A 14,468-nucleotide genomic window follows, 5' to 3' on the forward strand; every position below is an offset into this window, starting at 1 on the left:
TATTAGATAAGTTAGATTTGGTTATCCATCTTTAAATACCTTAAACTCCAGTTTCCTTTAAATTCCCCTTTGAATAGCTTTGAGATTGAAATCAGTATCATACATGTTCCTTCTCAGCTTGTTGAAGCTCTTCATTCAAACCATATGATGGAATATTATATGAAATATTCAAACCCAAGGTTGTAGTTTTTAATGAATACATCATTTTATAAAATGGAAATAAATGAGACCTTGTATCATTTTATATAAATTTCATCTTTAGAAACTTCGGGATCTCTGCCAAAACTCCATAAAAACAAAAACTTTTTGCCAATTTAAAGAATGTAAAATGTCATTTCTGTGGTTTCAACAATATTTTGCTGCACAGCATTAGTTTTGTATTCAATATTATGATGGAAGATAATGGAATAGAAGATGTTATTCCACTTACAAATATTCACTGGGATTTGCTGCATTTTTTATTGCTATACATCATTATAAAATAAATTTCTATTGAGTGTTTGACTGTTTTTGTCAAACCTTGGGCTTTGGTAAATTATAATGTACATTTATAGCAATATTTTTGATATTTTAAATAATAAACAATTAATTAATCAAAAATAAATCAACGGATCAACTCATAAATAAAGTATTAGTTGTAGCCGTTTATAAAAAAAACCCACAAAAAACCCTAAAAAACTAAAATATCAATGAGCTGATGGTGATCTGTCTCAGTAATATGACCCTGTAACGGCTTTTCAGTTTTCACTGCTGGTTCTTTTCAGATTGACTCAACTTTCACTACTATGTTTCAACTTCTCACACAAACACACAAACACACACACACACACACACACACACACACACAGAACTGATATTGCGAATATGAAACACAGAGATGCAACAGTGACAATACGGTCTTCATATTGACTTTTCAAATGACATTTACTGTATACGTCATGTCTTTCTTTTTCATTCCTTTGTTATTCTGGTCCTTGCAGGTTTTTTCCCTACTTATCTAGCACAGATTTGAGTTTGCTACATGTGTTTTACTGCAACATTATACATTGGTGGATGTGTACTACTCTATTTTGTGCATACTAATTATGTTGTGTGTATAAGAGATAACATTTTGCTCTGTTTACTTTTGTAACACCAGTTCAGGGACAACAGTTTGAAATTTCCATTTAAGGATTTTGTATCATTTTATATGTGTAGAAACCACTACAATTCCAAATAACGTTTTGTGGGTTTTAACCATGTTTGGCAGTACTGCATCTCTAATTTGAGGATTTGCTGCATTTCTCTGTTTTATATCACTGGAAATTAGGATATTTAGTTTTTCTATGGACTTTAATGGCAGTTTTCACAATGTTTTGACATTTTATAATTGAATGGAAAAAACAATACATAAAGCAAATATGTAAAATTGTTGTCACAGCTCCGTTTTAAAAATACTTTTGAAAACCTACTGTTCTACTGCTTCTTGGCTTAGATTAATGAGCATTATTCTTGTTAAATAAATTCATAAAATTAAAAAAAAGAAATCATATGACGAATCAACAGCTACATTTTGACCAACCCAAAAAGTAACAACTGCTTCACACATGAACACCTAACCTCTCACCCACAGTCACAAACATGTCTACAGTTGAGCGCACAAACCCCCACACCCACACTCTTGGGTGACACACAGGATGTTTGGAGTCCAAAACGATCTTCCCAGGGTCCCTTTCTCAAGGCCGTCGCCGCGGCAACTGACTGACACTCAACATTCCACTATCCCTCCGAGGGTCAGCATAGCCAACGCTGTCAGGAGTGTATGCATGTGTGTGTGTGTGTTCGACTGACCTTAAAACTCTGCAGGGTTACCAAAGTGGTCTCAGGAGAGATTTTGGAAAGAGTGTATTCACAATTATCACACACACACACACACACACACACACACACACACACACACACACACACACACACACACACACACACACACACACACACACACACACACACACACACACACACACACACACACACACACACACACACACACACACACACACACACACTAAAGCACCACCCATCAGGGCCTTATCAGGCAGAGAGAGGAGACCTTGACCGACACATCTGTCTGTACTTCCCCTTATTACGGGTTGGGATCATTGATGCGTTTCTTTTTCTTGCTACATACTTAAAAGGAAAAGTCTGGTCTTTATTTTTGTTATTGTCAACAAAACCTGTGAAAAGACTCGATTAAGAAGTGCTCTTTCTGTAGCCGAAGCCTTGTACAACTTATTTCTTCAGCACCATATATTCTCAGTTTTTTTACCAAAAACTATCAAAACACAATAATGAACCAAACTAGTCAAGTTTCCATTCTAATTTAGCACATCATTTAACCACATTTACCGACAAAGAGAAAAATGCAAATAAAAGTGTGTATCCATCTGCTACTGTTGAATATCAGGAGTTGGTTCAGGTGGCGGTAATTCTCCAGCTGAGTGCCATCAAACAGTGTAGAATAACAAGAAGATGTAATCAAAAGTGTGCCAGTCAAACCTCGAAGGAACAAAAATGAGAAGGGGATGTAAATATGGCATTTATGTTTGTTTAATGTATTCATTATAGGAAGGTTATGGTTTTCTCATCGGCCCACGCAGATTTATTGTAAATGCTTCTACTACTTTGAATAGTTAATGTATGTGACTCTTTTTTAACCAGGCCATGTTATTGGCTGTTTTTTTGGGTTTTTTTTTAACAAGGTGAGCATCTTGTGGCTCTGCATTGATCATGGTTACTGTATAAACATTAGATATGTTTGTAAAGAAAACTGTTCAATGTATTTATACAATAGCTATAGATGAAGCTAACACTATGGTGATCTGTAGCAGCTGGCATTGTTTTCACCGTTCTAATCCAGTGCCAGACTCCACCACCTGTTGTTTGTGTCACACAGATAAACACTCCTGAGGTTTTCCCCCCATAGTTGGTGGGTCAGAAATAGATTCTCTGATCCCAGCGAACTCCTCGTTTCTACCAAGACAGGGTGGTTTTACATTTCTTCTATTCCTATAATGCAGCAATATGTAAGATCTAAAGCCAAGTTGGTGGCATACATTGGCAGTAAACATATATAAATATTTAGCCTTGTGGCGGTTGGAGATCAGATCATATATATCGCAATTGAAGGAATGGATTGACAGTTGGTTTTTCCTACCCGATATTGAGGCGATTGTAACTAACTTTCAGCCAGAACTAAGATGTTATAATAATTATCTCTGGAATCTGAGAGTAAGGAAAAGAAAACTAGAATATCAACAATAATAATGTGGTGAAGGTCTTTTGATTTGGAAAGTAGAATTTGACTCAGAAAGCAGATACAAAACTTGATAACATAAAAAAAGAAAGTTAAAGGCCCCACAGAAGAATATTTGACCTATTATCTGTGGCCTAATGGTTAATAATGGTTGGCTCAGGATTACGTCCACAGAGTGCAGCTGTTATCACATAAAACCCGATACAAATGCATGAAAATGGCGACATCTATTAAATCAACTGTTTTATTTTTTTTACATTTTAGGTCCAAAATTCATTTTCAGTAAGTTAACATGACTGTCACTTACTAAGACATGTTCTTAGGTTTATGTTATGCATTTTGCTGTTTGTGTAGTTTTTTAGAGTGTTTTTCTTTCAGATCAACTATTTCACAGTCGAAAAAAAATATTTAAAAACATACCTCCACTGAGACAAAGACCTTTGTACAAACTGATTTCTGGTACGTGTACATAGGTGGAGTACAGGCAGCCAGGAGATCAGATCACATTCACAATCAGCTTGAACTGTGGCATCATTGAGGATGTGGGAAACACACGCACACGCACGCACACGCACACGCACACGCACACACACACACACACACACACACACACACACACACTGAGCACTAGTTGTGGGGTTACAAACACTGATAGAGATGAGTGTGTTCTAGGAAATCTCTCAGAAGCAGCCTTCAATGATGAATAAATGTGTCAGTTCATTTTGCTGCCGTGCTTGCATACTTCTCAGAAACATTGATATAGACGCCAAATATGCAGAAGTAAAGACAGCACACTCAGGATTCACAGAACTGAGTGCAGTTCCATGTATATTAATAAGTCGTGGTTTTGTGCACAAGAAAATACTAATTAGGGAGTCTGGCAGAGTAGAAAAAAAGAGGGGAGAGTAATAACATTTCAGTCTAATAATGAAATAATATTTACCAACATTAACAAAAATCATCAAGTATAGACAGTGTTTGAGACCAGGCATAAACGTTGTTAAGAGGACTGCACACCTCATTTATATCAATGAGGTCATGTCGAAAAACAGAAACACTAATGGAACACAATTCAACAGCTCAACAAACTACATCTTCTAAAACGATCATAAAGATGATTCACTATCGAAATTCTGTCACTGCTCAAGCATTTCAATTGCACTTTGAAGAAGCACAGAAAAATGACTTGTAAAGCTCAATACTAACATCTCCTTCCAGAAAAAAAAACTGCTGTCCAAATAAAAACAAAATGGTACTAATGGAAACTACTGAAAGTGGGGTCATTGAATTATCTTGAGTAACCGGGAGAGATTCGTTTCTTTGGCAATTTTTTTAATGCATTAAGAACAACCCACATTCACCCACATTCTACTTAGCGTACTAAATCAAACTACTGTTTAAGGCAGTTTATCATGAGATATAAGTCTAAGTTTGAGTCTTGCTTGGGGATTCATCTCATTGTCTCATTTACTGTCACCTCTCTGCTGTCACTATAATATAAAAAGACAAAAATGCCCCCAAAAATTCTTAAAATAAAAAAAGATAAATCATTTTCAGAACTCTCTTAGATGGAGTAGATTTCTGAGGAGAACTATCTGCTGACAGGATGTTACGAGGTCAGTGCGATAAACGAATAGATTTGACCAATGTTCAAGAGTGATTATTTTCCAATTTGAATAAAAATCTTTGCTTCTAAAGTACATCTCATCCATCCAAGATAAACAATCCCAAGCACGAAAGCCACTCATGATTACTCTCCCCGAACAAAAGCTAATAAAAGTGCAGCTGAAAAATAACGAAAAACGACCGGACCGGCTTACTGAGAAACAGAAAATAGATTGTGTGATTGTGTGTAGTGATGAGCAAAGATGTTCACACACACGCGGGGTACTGTTCACACATACGCAGCTGAGTTTCCGAGTATTTTACCTGACTCACAAAAGAGTTTTCATAACAGCATGAGAAGTTTTTTTTAAAGTAAATAAGTGATGAGAGTCTACTTCTTAAATAAAAATGAACATAAATGTTGGCACAGCAGCCAGATGTTGTTGCATCACCATTACTGTGGGCATTTGAAAAGTACATAGTGCATGTCTGTTATGAAACATGGACATCAGTCAAAATTCCACAAGTTTGCGCAAAATTCACTCAGCAGTGGATGGAAAATTGCTTGCATGTGTCTTCGACTGTGTTTGTGTATCAAAGAGATTTCACTGGTGTGCTGCTCATCCACATGTGTTAGACTTGACATGCGTCAGTTGTGGGTGTGTGTTTATGTGTGATGGTCTGTTAAGGGTGTGTTGTGTGTGTCCAGTAATGGTGGAAAGAATATTAACAGATTTTGGGTTTTTATACCTACAATTGACTCTTCACTGCCTCTTTGCGTTTGTTGTGAAGTTCTTTTTGCAACTGTGTGCAATTCCTAAACTAACTCTTATTGTCACTCTGACAATAAACATATTAAACACGTCAAACTAAATCCTATATTTTCCAGGCTTACAGCAAAACTGACTTTTGGTTCTGGCTTCTTTTTTCTTGAAATAAACCAACTCGAACACACAATGTTTTGAAAACGAACCTGCAATTATTTTGATAATTGATTATTCTGCTTTTTAATTATCAAATGAGATGATTTGATTGGCATTTTTTTGACATTCTTTAGAGTAAATTATTATTCAGAAAGCAGTAAATGAATACATGGTGAAAATATTAATTGGTTGCAGCCCTAGATATTTCTATATCCCAATAGTGGTTGATAATATCTGTTGATGCATCGCTATCTCCAACACTAGAAAAGCATACACATCTAAATCTTCTGTGACTCACTTTTAAAACTACAAAAAATGACTTCTGACGGAGAGACATGTCCAGAAGTTGGGAGAGAAAAACTCTCCTGGTCCTTCCTTTCCCTTCTTCCGGTGTGCCACACCATTGTCTCTGAATAAACCTTACTGTGCAGTTACTGCCCCTTATAACTACAGTCCCTGATACCACTGAGCCAGAACCAGGTTTATACAGGGTAGGAGATCTAGCCGTGATAACATTTTCCACACAAGAGGCATAGCCAAGTGGGACTTGCCGGGGCCAGAGCAAACTCTAAATGTTTATAAGGCAGTATCAAAAGCCACTGTTTGCTCAGTGAGAAGCTGCAGCCACAATTGAAAAATGATCTCCGCTGGCAACAGGATTAAAAAAAAAAATGAGTCATTTTTGGAGGGAAAACTGAGAGGGACAGATAATGAGTAGATGCTAGTTGTGTTTGGCCCTGTAATGGAAGTTGAATCAACCAAAATGGAAACCAGGCAAAAGACTTGCCTGGAGGGAGTCGGGGGAGGGGCCTCAGTAGGATGTAAGATGTGACTCAGAATAAAGATGGAAAAGGTTTGAGTAGAAAAGAATGGGAGAGAGTAGAGAACAGAAGATATATAGAAATGTTCACACAGGGTTTCTGCAGGATTCACAAACGTAAGACTTTTTACAGCCTTTCAATACAACATTAAACAAAATACCTTTTCCATGGCCATCATTTTTAAAGTGTGACTGAGAAAACAGTCGGCACAGTTATTTATAAAGGTGTTCCCGGGCTGCAACTGACGATTCGTTTTGTTATCCATTAATCTGCAGATTCATTGTTTCCTCGTTAATTCTATAAAATGCTTAAAAAGTAGTGAAAAAAACTGCCCAGCTGACAGACCAAAACTTGACCAGGAAAATATTCAGCAGTTTTGCTTGAAAAAAAATAGAACCAATCTTCAATTATCAATATAGTTGCTTATTAATTGACAAATCATTGCCACTCTAAAGTACATGAATTAATCCTGATATGTGCCAGTAGTTCCCGCCTGGATAAGTGGCAGAAAATTGATGGATAGTTAAATGAACCCAAAAAATAATAATTTAAATTTGGGCTAAAAATGTACACTAACATTATTAGTGGATGACCTTCCTAGCTACCGTAGTCAATGACACATAATAATTTATTTGTTGACAATAACTAACAAGGCAACATTCCAATAATGACGTTCAGCACTGAATCATCAAATCATCAACCAAAGTGAATCATCTAAGTATAATTGTAATATTTACAGTTCTCGCTTAAGGCTCCAGAAACTGGTTCTGAGACAGAGTGAAGCAAAGATAGAAAATACATCCAGTTGCCAGTTTATTTAGGTTCACCTAGCTAAAACTAATGCAATACAACAGTACTGCAATTAATCCTACCTTAATCAAGCTTATGATATTCAGTTGAAGCTGTTTAAGATAAGATAAAATAAGATAATCCTTTATTAGTCCCGCAGCGGGGAAATTTACAGGATTACGGCAGCATAGATATAGTGCAAACAAGGTACATAGTAGAAAAAGCAAACAAGTATTTTAAATAAGTAAGTAAGAAAAAATTAAAAATCCACAATAACTAAAAATCTTATAAATACAGACAGAATAATTATAGTATTGCACAGAGGTGCTCATTCAACTTTATGATCATTTTGGAGGCTCCAGTTCAACAACACCACAAACTACATCCTGCTTAAATGAACACTTTTCATTTTCAATTGAAACCTTCATGAGGGTAGAATGTGTTGCAAGGCTGCTGTATTGGACTGCATTCGCCTTGGCTAGGTGTACCTAGAAAAACTGGCAACTAAGAATAGAAACCATTTTGTTACTCAATCGAGAGTCTTATAGTCAATAAAGAGCCACAAGTTGAACTTTGTGAGCTACAAGTGTTTACATGACTACAAGCAACCTTTGATACTGCAAGTAAAAAGAACAACTTAATCCTACTGCAATTACACCCACGTAAAGCATGGCATAATGGTGCCTGGTAACATAATAGCGTTTGCAGGTGTGTGTGTGTGTGTGTGTGTGTGTGTGTGTGTGTGTGTGTGTGTGTGTGTGTGTGTATGTATTGATGAATAAGAAGAACAGAGACCAAGAGAAAACTGTTGGGTGAGGGTGTTGCACGGCTTTGCTCTGGGGGCTTTCCACATGCAGCTCAGCAAGGTCATGTGCACTGGCACTGTGATTGTAGGTCAGACACACGCACACGCACACGCACACACACACACACACACACACACACACGCACACGCACACATGCACACGCACGCACACGCACACGCACACACACACACACACAATATAGTCCAACACAGATGTTATGACAGGGGGATATTTGACATATTTCAGATGAATGAATGGTTAAATACTAGAAATCACCAATGTGAAACTTCGTACTGAGATAAAGTATTCATTAATGCAGGCAGAAACACGCACAGAGACAGCACAACAACCACGCCTGCAGTAAAGACACAGAACTAGAAAGAGAGACCGAGAGATCTGACAAACATCTTGACCACATGACTCTAACCACTCCACTTCCTTTAGATGTTTCTATAGATTTTAGCAACGCTGACACACACACACACGCGCGCAAACAAAAAACACACACAAGACTCCTCCCTATTTTTTCTATGAGGAGAGACTTAATCTTCCTCCTTACACTGAACGCAAATAAATATAAACAAAAGTGACAAATGAGGTGAAAAGCTGCCATTTGTTTTGTTGTGCGCCACATCTTAGCTTAACTTCTTTTGCATTTCAATCAATTCCTTTCTTTTATTTTACATTTGCAAGCATTTAGCCCCTACTGGTACCCCACCTATTCCCATCTAAATAACAGAGGCTGAAAGCTATGCAATGTAGACCTGATTGCTTCTTCCGGGCTGCGTCCTCCAGCTCTTCCTAGGGGACCCTGAGGCGTTCCCAGTCCAAGTGGGACGTGAGCTCCCTCCAGCATGTTCTGGATCTGCCCTGAGGTCTTCTACAAGTTGAACTTGCATGGATTATACCCACAGGGAGGCATCCAAGACCCAAGTAGGCTTGGGCTAAATTACAAGATTATTGTTCAACATGACATTGGGTGGCCACGATAATAAGAGAAAAGAGAAAAGAACAATATTAAAACGCTATAACGTTATGAATTTTCCGCAGACAGGAATTTTGTCTTCCTCTCTCTTTCTTTTCCTTTCCTTACCCAAATATTTGGTCCCTTTCACAAAAAAAAAAAATAGGGACCAACACCCACCTCAAAAAAGGTACTGCCCTGAAACATCATACAAAATTGAAGAGGCCTGTCAGAGAAGACCAACAATATTTAGACCTTTCAGCTCATCCAACCCGACCACTACAAAGCTTTATGACCAACACAGTGACCTCCAAGAGATGGACCAAGAGTCTTCCGGCAGCCTCATCCACAGAGAGATTGTAAGTCGGGTTAATTCCTCAAAATGTTTCAATATCCCGAGTCAAGGTCAGCGCTTGTCTCCTGAGAACAGCCTGAGCAAACCCCTGGTTCATCTAAACATAGTCACTGAAAAGGATCTGGTATATAAACTCCTGCCCACAACATGAGCTTTTCAAATCACAAAATGTCCACATGAATCATATCATGTTACATCTGGTATTATATCAAAGAACAGAAGACCAGAAGCCAGTAAGATTGCTTTTAAAAGGATTGCTTTGTCTACCCATACCCTCAATAGTTGATTCACTGTATGTAGTCTACAACATCTGAGAGGTTGCAGTCCTTTGACGCCGTTAGTCATATTTACACCAAGTGCTTTACTTGAAATGTGTGGGTTTTAACTTGCAAGAATCTCTTTAGGATGCACTGTATTACTGCTGACTTGACTAAACACTGGTTTAGTACTTAGTCTTAATCCCTCAAGTCAACTTCCACCCAAGTGTGGGGTGTTGGGACTTTAAATTAGCAAAATGCTTAATTATACACCGAATAAGACTGAATGTAGCCTGAAATTCTATGGACAGTGGCCAGTGTTGAATCCACCACCAACAAAAAGTGTAATAATCTATAAAGAGCACTCATATTTTCCACTACTGTAAATGTACCACAAAGTTAAATGGCACGTTTGGGTGAAAGGTTCTCAGTTTCTCTTACCACAAAAAAAATATCTTAAACAATTCTCCTGTTTTTTAAAACACCTTACCACACTTATTTTGAAAAAAGCAATGAACCACATTTCTGATATACATATGTTTTAGGTTTTATTGATGCTGGAAAATTAACCTAAAACTGTATGTGCATAAACAATACCTCCAAGGATATCCATGGTGGCGCTAAACGTGGTTGTTTGGAAATCAATAGTCTTATGCATCCCTGCAAACTTAAGCAAAGGACTTAGCAACAGTTTTTCCTTTTCAAATCAACATTATGCCAACAAACCAGAGATATTCCAAAGGGATTTCCAAACTCTGAGCCAACTGGATGGGTGCCTGAACATTTCCAGAAGCTTTGTTCTTCCAATTATTTCTAGAAAAATTCCCTCCTCTATGGGCTGTACAAAATAAAGATCTGGTGATGCCAAATGAATGGTAGATGGAGGACAAGTTCAGGCAGGTCTGCAGAGAGAAACTAAACTAAAGCAGAACCTTCGAGTAATCTCGTTAAATTAATCAAAGAAGACAAACTCGAGAACATTGACTCTCACGCTTCACCATTTATCATTTAACTGTTCCGATCTGTCTTGTTAGAACGAAGTGATTTGTTGCGTGATATTCACACCATATATACATGTGGTGAACTCAATACACAAACTTGCTTGTGCACTTATGCAACCATCTACATCCATCATATGACTCAGTCAAGTCACTTCAAGGCAGAATTTCTAGGTTTCATGAAACGCAAACAAAGATTTGACTTTGTGGGTGAGATACACAGACTGTTATGATGTAAAATGAAACTAAAGTCCTGTCTCTCTCTAAAGAGATAATCTCTGCTCTAAATACATTTATCAACAGAGGCCGACTACACATCTGGAAGTAAGGCCCAACTTGACATTTTAAAATGTCTTATTGCAACAAACCCACACACAAAGATATCAAGTTTACTATCACATACGATAGAAAAGAAAACAGCCAATTCTCACATTTAAGAAGCTAGAACTTTAAATTTTGCAATAAAAGAGTTTCTACAAGTCACTAAAAGTTATGTCCAGATTCATTCATATGGTGAATGTTTTATGACCATTCAGTTGACAAAGGCCCTGGGGTTGCCATTAAATAACAGTCTCAAATGAGCATGCCCTTACCCAATATGCACATAGGAAATAATAGTGAAGTCAACCATGACTAGTCTAGAACTATTATCTCTTAGAAAAACAGTCCCTGCACAGTGACATATTATCCTGGAATACTGGAATCTTTAACGGCATTTTTAAATGTTTCACGTAGCACAGATGAAATTTGATTCGCCTCAGTTGTGCTGGGTTAGCAGCAGAAACCACAGAGGCAGATATATCACAATTTGCAAGTGAGAAAATATGTCTTTTGCTTGATTCGACATGGCCTAATCTCTATAAAGTGATTTTGCATTCAGATGCAGAATTTGTAGGCAACAGGACAAGATTTTGGTATCTGAGGCGTTCTGGTTTCCGTTTGTAGTCCGAGTTATTTTGACCATCAACGCCACTTCTTTATTTATTGCACATTATATGATAAGATAAGTGCTGTTTTAAATTCAAATTTCCGTTTATTTTTGATGATATCCTCCTGTATGAATGATTATAAGTAACTTGACTTTCAGCAAGGGGACATTTTTGTGTTTGTGTTTATTTGTAGAACCTGGGACAAGAGACTAGTTCTTTTTTTCTTCATTGCAAATGTCCAACAAATGTACACCACTGCAACGGTACTTTTTTGACATCTTACTAAGTCATTGTTGGCTGGGTACTAAATGAATAGTTCACTGACTATGTGTGCAACCAGGGAAGCTTCTTTTTTCCTTCAAGACCTCTCACACATTCTGTAAGAATTTTCTAAGAATTTTGCACTTGGAAACTTTCCACGGACCTACAGCTACCTCGATCTCACTCTGTCCTCTTCTTTGCTGGCTGGTCTACCTAACTTTTAGTCCTTCTTTCTCATGTCTCCTGCCGCTGCGCCTCTCGTGTGTCTCTTGGTTGGTTTCATTCTGTTTCTGGTTCAGCTGACTGGGGCCCATATGTTCAGAGCTTTAGTTGTGGTATGCAGCGAGAGCCAAATTAACGCTGCATGTTGCCATATGAGAGACTGAAGTACAACAAGTAACACAGAACAGATGGACACCAGAGCCCGGTTGTTTGAAAAGTATTTTCCACTGATGTTGCAAACTCTCTCTCTCTTACTGTCAGTGAGAGGAAGAAAAGCAAAACACAGCAGAGCTGTGGAGAGAAGAGCGTCTAAAATAAATGTAAACACTAATGCACAAGAACACATTTTGGATTCAACTTACTCCAATTATTTGGTTTAATAAGACATAAAGCCACATTTGGCTTTATAAGAACTACTGGAAATTCTTGATTTATTTTAATTTTGTTCTGAAGGCTTAAGATAAAGCAGCGCATGACCTTGGGCGGACAAAAAAAGCGAACGCTATTATTATACATACACACACAACATACGTGAAAATATGTGTGAGAGAGCACAAACACAAACAGACAGAGAAGGACAAACCAAGAGAAACTTGATACATAGTTGTAGGCACATTAACGCACAGGCATCAAATGAAACCATGTGGGAAAGATTAAGACTAGAAGAGCAGAAACAAACACATGCAAAAGCGCACACACACACACGCACACGCACACACACACGCACACGCACACACACAGCTGAGATGAGATGAAAGGGTCGTGATTAGGATGAGGTCTATAGGAGGTCTGAGGAAACATATCAGACTACGAAGTCTACTGGAACCGACTCTGGAAGACAGAATACCACGATTTTCCTGGCAAGACGCTAAGCTTGTCTGTTACCTTGTCTACCGTACGTCAGATAAAAAAGTAAGGCTCGGTGATGTTGAAACATCTACCTCGGTTAAGAGAAAGTCAAAGCTGAGGTTTCAAGATAATTCCAATGTGGGGAAAACTGCACATTGAGATACTGAAAAGTAGCCGATATACCAGATCTAAAATACATAACACAGAGAAGGGAATGTAAATTGTTCATGTGTCACGTGTCACAAACTTTAAAAAATAGAAACTTAAAAGTTAGTCTCAGACGACACTGAGGACATTATGTGGACTTCTGGCTCTGCTCGTTTCAGCTGACATGACAAGATTCACTTCTGTAATAAAACAAGTGTTACATCACTTTGGCTATTTTGTCATTCCATCCGTAAAACAAACAAATAAGAAAATGCGGAGCTAAAACTTGCTTATATAACTGGAAGAGGTTGATGGTCGAAAAGTTGAAATCTTTTTTCAACAGTTTCTCTGAATTTACCCGCTTGGAATCAATATAGGCTTCTAATCTCATTTTATGAATATTATATAAATTCATTTTCTCATTAAGTATATTGTCATGGGAAAGATTTATAGCATTATCTTTCATTCAATTAGTAACAAATTCGATTAGGATGACTTTAATATAGTCAATTAACTTTTTTTGGTGCAAATTAGATGAATGTTGTTATTATACAATTTTACGTTTAACGTCACCAAGGAAACCATTTCATAATTTTAGGCTTGGACCATTTTTGCATCAACAAAACCCTATAAAGTGTTATACCATCACTGGTGCATAGTATTCCTTTTTTCACAGCTAATATAGAAACATGAAAGAGAAAAGTGTCCTCATATGTTTAAGCTCTAGCCTCAAAGAGTTTAGTTTTTTACAGTTTTGAGGCACGTTTTCAATTTGAACAACTGTAATAATAATAATAATTAAGCCTTTATTAGTCCCACAATGGGGAAATTATTTCTCTGCATTTAACCCATCCCGGAGGAGCAGTGGGCTGCAATGAAGCGCCCGGGGAGCAACTTGGGGTTAGGTGTCTTGCTCAAGGACACCTCGGCATGTTGCCGGTAGAGGGGTTTGAACCACCAACCTTGTGGTTACGGGACAAGCGCTCTACCTCATCTGCCACATCTTTGCCGTCATTTGTCAGTAGTTTAGTTATTTCTGCTGCGGTTTTAAAGTGGATATAGTGATAACGTATTTTTAGTTATTGTTAGACAGAATAAAAATCCTTGACCAATCAAATGCAGTCATTTATACATTCTAGACTATAAAGATGAAAAAAAAAAAAATACATGGGAGCAGTTTGAAAGCCACATTTGCTGGTTATCTTTTTTGGTTTTCTCTAAATCTATGTTCACCTGACTTCTGACAAAGT

The 14,468-nt window shown here is 37.6% G+C and overlaps 1 protein-coding gene across 3 annotated transcripts in view; it reads right to left on the bottom strand.

The window, feature by feature from the left end:
• Positions 1–14,468, bottom strand: part of sh2b3 (SH2B adaptor protein 3) — a 52,818-nt gene that overhangs the window by 18,937 nt on the left and 19,413 nt on the right. The window lies entirely within an intron of this gene.

The sequence above is a fragment of the Anoplopoma fimbria genome, chromosome 13, assembly GCF_027596085.1.
Source record: "Anoplopoma fimbria isolate UVic2021 breed Golden Eagle Sablefish chromosome 13, Afim_UVic_2022, whole genome shotgun sequence".
NCBI classification, from domain to species: Eukaryota; Metazoa; Chordata; class Actinopteri; order Perciformes; family Anoplopomatidae; genus Anoplopoma; species Anoplopoma fimbria.